Source organism: Staurois parvus, unplaced genomic scaffold (genome assembly GCF_062004578.1).
Source record: "Staurois parvus isolate SC_StPar_1 unplaced genomic scaffold, SC_StPar_1.0 ptg003324l, whole genome shotgun sequence".
Classification (NCBI taxonomy): Eukaryota; Metazoa; Chordata; class Amphibia; order Anura; family Ranidae; genus Staurois; species Staurois parvus.
In genome coordinates, this window is record NW_028321120.1 from 30,483 (window position 1) to 36,926 (window position 6,444).

Sequence of the window (6,444 nt, forward strand, 5' to 3'; positions counted from 1 at the left end):
CTGGTGGTTTAAATAGAAGCGCTTCATATGGATTACGCTTAATGTCTGTATGAAGAATAGTGCGGAGGAGGGCATACACCCTAATCCACAACCTGCTTACCTTAGGACAAGTCCACCAGATATGTGCCATGGTACCTAATTGCTGACATCCCCGAAAACAAACCGGGGAATAGGTAGGAATAAAACTAGCTAGACGGGCAGGCGTATAATACCATCGGTATAGAATTTTGTAGGCATTCTCAAGAATAATAACATTCCTGGAACACTTAGATAATGTTTGGGTCATGAGCTGCCAGTCTTGTTGATCCAGGGTTCCCCCTAATTCCGACTGCCAACGCTGATGGTAGGAACGAACCGGAGGGGTTCTATATGACATAATGGAAGAATAAATCAGGGAGATCAGACCTGGAGCATGAGGTCTATGTCTACACTGGCTTTCAAAAGGGGATAAACGGTAAGGTCCTGGATGCGTACGTATTAGAGTATGAATAAAGTGACGAAGTTGAAGATAACCAAAATGTTCTCGGAGGGGAATGTTATAAGAAGAACGCAAAGTGTCAAAGGTAATTATTCTGGTGGGGGATAGGAGTGAATGAATATCATAAAAACCATGTGTCTGCCACCAGACAAACTGTCTAGGGTTATCCTTACCCGGAGGGAATAATGGGTTATGCAATAGACGTAGCAGAGGCAGATGAGGAGAGATAAGGCCAGCGGAGTATTTTATAGAATCCCAAAGACGAAGCGAAAGTGTCAGCGTTGGGCTAAGATTAGATGGACGCTGAGCATTAGGGAGCCAGGGCAAGGAGGGGAGCGGTATCGGGTGAGAGTCCATCATATCTACTACAGCCCACAGGGGGAAATGGTGAGAAGCATGAATATGAGCTAAAGGGGCAATGTTAGCCGCCAAATAATAGGACTGGAGATTTGGAACAGATAACCCGCCCGCATTCCGCCGCGCAAATAAAATGTGCTTGCTAATTCTAGGTCGAGAGGAGCCCCAAATAAAGGACAAAAGTTTTCGCTGATGTATACGCAATATATGCGAAGGTACTGAAACTGGCAGAACACGAAATAGGTGTAATAGTTTAGGAAGGTAGGTCATACGGATTGCATTAATTCTGCCAAACCATGATAACGGGAAATGGGACCAAGAGGACAAAAGCTCAGTCAACTCATGAAAAACAGTGGGAAAGTTAGCCTGATACAGTCCATCATATGTCGGGGTAAGCTTAATTCCTAGATATGGTAAGGCCGAAAGCCATTGGAAGGGGAACGTTTGCTTCAAAGTAGTCAGAAGTGATGGTGGGAGGGTAACTGACATAGCTCTTGATTTAGCTGGATTGACGTGTAAACCTGAGAGGGTGGCAAAAGAATCAAGAACTGCTAGTAAATTAGGCAAAGTAATCCCCGGATTCGAGATTGACAATAATATGTCATCCGCAAACAACGATAATTTATGTTGGGAGCCCGCCACATCGATTCCCTTAATATCAGGATGTACACGGATTGCTTCTGCCAACGGTTCCAGGGCTAAGATAAAAAGTAAAGGGGAAAGCGGGCAGCCCTGCCTAGTACCTCTAGCAACCGAGAACGTAGAAGACTCAAATCCGTAGTATCTAAGCTTCGCTTGAGGGGATGTATATAGTGAAGAGATCCATCGCAAGAAGGAAGGACCGAAGCCAAAACGATGGAGGACCGACAGGAGATACGGCCAGGATAAAGTGTCAAAAGCCTTGTTGATGTCCAAGGATAAGAGCATCATATCGATTTTACGAGTATGGGCCAAATGTTGCAATTGTAAAATACGTCTAATGGCATCTCCGGCCTGCCTATGGGGAACAAATCCCACCTGATCCTTTTTAATCAGACGAGAAAGGAAGGAATTCAATCGAGTAGCCAAAATCTTAGTAAGAATCTTCATATCGATATTGGTAAGAGAGATAGGCCTATAATTAGCCCAGGAAGAATGATCTCGGTCCGGTTTAGGGATCATAACTACATTAGCAGTTAAAGAGTCCGGGGAAAAATTTGAACCTCCCTTCACCGCATTAAACATAGCGGCAAGGTGGGGAGCGAGCACATCAGCCAATTTCTTATAATATAGTGCCGTGTATCCATCAGGACCTGGGCGTTTGCCTGTTTTCAGTTCCGCTATACATTGCAAAACTTCAGATACTTGGATATTGCGATCCATCAGATCCTTATGGGCCGGTGTTAAAGTAGGTAATGACAAACTAGATAAGAAGTCAGAAATAGACTGAGGGTCAGCCCGGGTGGGATCAGAGTAAAGTTTAGCTAGTCTGTGCCGGAACTCCTCTAAAACCGTTACTGGGTTGCTCGTAAGGGTATTGTGACGAGTACGTAAAGATATCGGTTTAGGGTGTTGCGCAAAAGAACGCAATCTACGGGCCAACATAGAGTCTGGTTTGTTAGCTTTGCAATACCACTTCTGGCGAGTCCAACGTAAGGAGCGCTCAGCCTCATCTGTTAAACACAGATCCAACTCCAAAGGTTCTCAATAGGATTGAGGTCAGGGGAGGATGGAGGCCACACCATGTCTTTCTCTCCTTTTATCCCCATAGCAGCCATTGATGCAGAGGTATTCTTTGCAGCATGAGATGGTGCATTGTCATGCATGAAGATGATTTTATTACGGAAAGCATAGTTCTTCCTTCTGTACCAGGGAAGAAAGTGGTCAGTCATAAACTCCACATACTTTGCAGAGGTCATTTTTACACCTTCGGGGACCCTAAAGGCGCCGACTAGCTCTGTTCCCATGATTCCGGCCCAAAACATGACTCCACCACCGCCTTGCTGACGTCGCAGCCTTGTTGGAACAGGGTGGCCGTCCACCAACCATCCACTACTCCATCCATTTGGACCATCCAGGGTTGCACGACACTCATCAGTGAACAGGACTGTTTGAAAATTAGTCTTCATGCATTTTTCTGCCCAATGCAGCTGTTTCTGCTTGTGAGCATTGGTTAGTGGTGGCCGAATAGAAGGTTTATGCACAGTTGCAAGACTCTGGAGGACTCTACACCTTGTTGTCCGTGGGACTCCAGAGGCACAAGCAGCTTCAAATATCTGTTTGCTGCTATGTAATGGTATTTTAGCAGCTGCTCTCTTGATCCGATGCATGGATCTGGCAGAAATCTTCCTCAATGTGCCTTTATCTGCACGAACCCGTCTGTGCTCTGAATCAGCCACAAATCTCTTAATAGTGCGATGATCACGCTTAAGTTTTCGTGAAATATCGAATGTTTTGATACCTTGTCCAAGGCATTGAACTATTTCACTCTTTTTGGCAGCAGAGAGATCCTTTTTCTTCCCCATATTGCTTGAAAACGGTGCTCTGCTTAATAATGTGGAACGCCCTCCTTCAGTAGTGTTTCCTTAAATTGGGCTCACCTGCTAATCTAATTATCACAGGTGTCCGAGATTGTGTTCAGTGATCAAAAGAGCCCTGACACACAATGCCATCCATGAGTTAAACTGAAAAACAAAATATTTAATCTTTGTGACACTTAAATAGAATTTGCATAATAATTTGGAACAGGGTGTATTCCTCCCTCTGACCAACAATGAGGTATTATTCCTCCCATCAGTGATGGACTATTCCTTTCACTGACACCAGCTATGTTTTTTGTGTTAAGTGTTAAGCTAAGTGTTTTTTTTTTTTGTTTTTTTTTTTTTAGATTCCTGGAAGTTTGCAGGAATGGTCAGTGATAAGCTGGTGGTTACTCGGCAGGGAAGAGACCCAGACAGACACAGGTGGATATACCGTATTTTTTGCTCCATAAGATGCACCTAGGTTTTAGAGGAGGAAAACAAGAAAAAAAATATTTTGACCCAATGGACTGCAGACATAATACAGGAGATGACCAGAGACTGCGGACATACTACAGGAGATGACCAGAGACTGCGGACATAGTACAGGAGATGACCAGAGACTGCGGACATACTACAGGAGATGACCAGAGACTGCGGACATAGTACAGGAGATGACCAGAGACTGCGGACAAACTACAGGAGATGACCGGAGACTGCAGACACAGTACAGGAGATGACCAGAGACTGCAGACACAGTACAGGAGATGACCAGAGACTGCGAACACAGTAGAGGGGATGAGCAGAGACTGCGGTCACAGTACAGGGGATGAGCAGAGACTGCGGTCACAGTACAGGGGATGAGCAGAGACTGCGGTCACAGTACAGGGGATGAGCAGAGACTGCGGTCACAGTACAGGGGATGAGCAGAGACTGCGGTCACAGTACAGGGGATGAGCAGAGACTGCGGTCACAGTACAGGGGATGAGCAGAGACTGCGGTCACAGTACAGGGGATGAGCAGAGACTGCGGTCACAGTACAGGGGATGAGCAGAGACTGCGGTCACAGTACAGGGGATGAGCAGAGACTGCGGTCACAGTACAGGGGATGAGCAGAGACTGCGGTCACAGTACAGGGGATGAGCAGAGACTGGTGACACAGTACAGGGGATGAGCAGAGACTGCGGACACAGTACAGGGGATGAGCAGAGACTGCGGACCTTTGGGGAGGGAGGGGTAGCAGGTACCCACTCCCACTTGCACTGAGTTGTCCTCCCTCCCCGTCTTCTGGGACACTGACAGGTCCCAGAAGACTGCTGGACCACTCACAGAGAGCAACACTTCTCATGCATGCGCAGTGGGCACCCGGCTGTCACAGCCTGGTGCCCACACTAAAGATGCCGGTGCTGGGAGAGAAGACTGTAGAGCTCTGGACCGAGGAACAGGTAAGGGCTCTGCTGCAGAGAAGAGCCGAGTGGCCGGCCAGGTATTCTGACACGGCGGCAGCAGGAATACCAGACCGGCTGCTCCATATTCGCTCCATAAGATGCACAGACATTTTTCTCCATTTTTTTTTTTTGGGGGGGTAATGCATCTTATGGAGCAAAAAATACGGTATATCAAATGTCTTTTTCCAGCCAATTGCTTTTCCGGGGGGTTTCACATTGTTTCTAATATATGGGTAAATTTAAGAGCTGTTTTGAAAGATGGATGGGTCCCTATTCAACTGTGCATTTCCTAGCCCCGTGGAAGACCACGCTTTTAGGATGGTCTAATATTTAATAAAATACAGCCTGTGAATTGCCCAGGGAGCAGCATTAACATTGTGGCTTGTAGTACATCCATAATTTTATACTAATAAGCTGTGTATTGGGTCTGTGCACAGGATGGGTCTCTCCATGGTGTTTGGGTGACAGGTTCTCTTTGATAAAATTCAACCTTCATTCTTCCTTGCAAAGTAAACGCATGAAGGTTAAATTAATCTGCACATTCAGGATAAAGCGACAGGTTCACCATAATGCCAACCTCCACAAATGCAAATACTTTCCTGGTTTTTGCTCCTCAGCCAATCTGTTCAGTTGGAAATGAAAGTAAAGCCCCGAAGGAGTGGTGTTTGTGAAGTCATGCTGGTGCTTGTTGAAGGGGGGGAATTGTTGGGAAAGGGTGAGGGATTACAGGAAACATTGATTTTCTCTTTTTTTAATCAACATACAGGATAAATTTAAAGTGATGTAAGGTTGTACTTTTTTTTAAGGCAAACCGCTCCAATCCTCTTCTTTTTTGTGTCATGTCCTCCTGCAGTCAATTCAATTTGTTCATTCTTCTTCTCTTTTCCAACAGATGGAGCGCAAGACTCCATGTCACTACCTGGGAACCATGAATGCTGTGCCCAGTGGGATGAAGCTCCATGACCTCAGAATCCCCATCCTCCTTCCCTCCTGATCACTGCAGTAAAAGTCGCCAACAGACTCATTCTATCCATCCATCCATCCATCCTGCATTGCTGCTCTGTGCACCTTCATGTACGTAGTCATGATTTCTGTGTGCAGTGTTTAATTTTATTAAATTTAGACCTTTCCCACTGGCTGCTGTAGTTTTTCTTATAGTTTGTGGTGAACAAACAAAATGCTATTCGTGTTAGCTACAATAGACTTGCTCAGTATCTAAACCAGCGGTCACTAAATGGCGGACCACAGTCCGAGAACGGCCCCAAAATGCTCCCTTCTGGACCGCCAGCCTGCAATGACAGATCTGCCGCTGAGCAGGGCGGTCCTCACAGCAACATGACATCACGTGTGTGCGCCCCGCCCCTTGCAGCTCACTGTCTCTCCGGCTCCCTCTCCCTGCCTGTACACAAGCATTCTTCAGCAAGGATCCTGACACAGCTCCTGTCTGCCCTTAAGGTAGGGTGTAGTCTTACAGGGGCACTCTGATGGGCACATTTAATGTTAGAGTCATGCTGATGGGCACATTTAATGTTAAGGTGCACTGTGATGGACACAACATAGAATGTGCCCATCAGAGTGCCCCTTACTATAAATGTGCCCATCAGAGTGCCCCTTAATATAAATGTACCCATCAGAGTGCCCCTTACTATAAATGTGCCCATCA

The 6,444-nt window shown here is 46.2% G+C and overlaps 1 long non-coding RNA gene across 4 annotated transcripts in view; it reads left to right on the top strand.

The window, feature by feature from the left end:
- The window catches only part of LOC149428313 (uncharacterized), a 29,396-nt gene extending 23,479 nt beyond the window's left edge, over positions 1–5,917 (top strand). For 3 of the 4 annotated variants that reach the window (XR_016310776.1, XR_016310775.1, XR_016310777.1), the window contains one exon: positions 5,674–5,917. This is a non-coding gene — a long non-coding RNA (uncharacterized LOC149428313). Of the gene's footprint in view, positions 1–3,701; positions 3,778–5,673 lie in introns of all 4 variants that reach the window. The other variant, XR_016310778.1, reaches the window with a different exon arrangement.
- Positions 5,918–6,444: the final 527 nt, after the last annotated feature.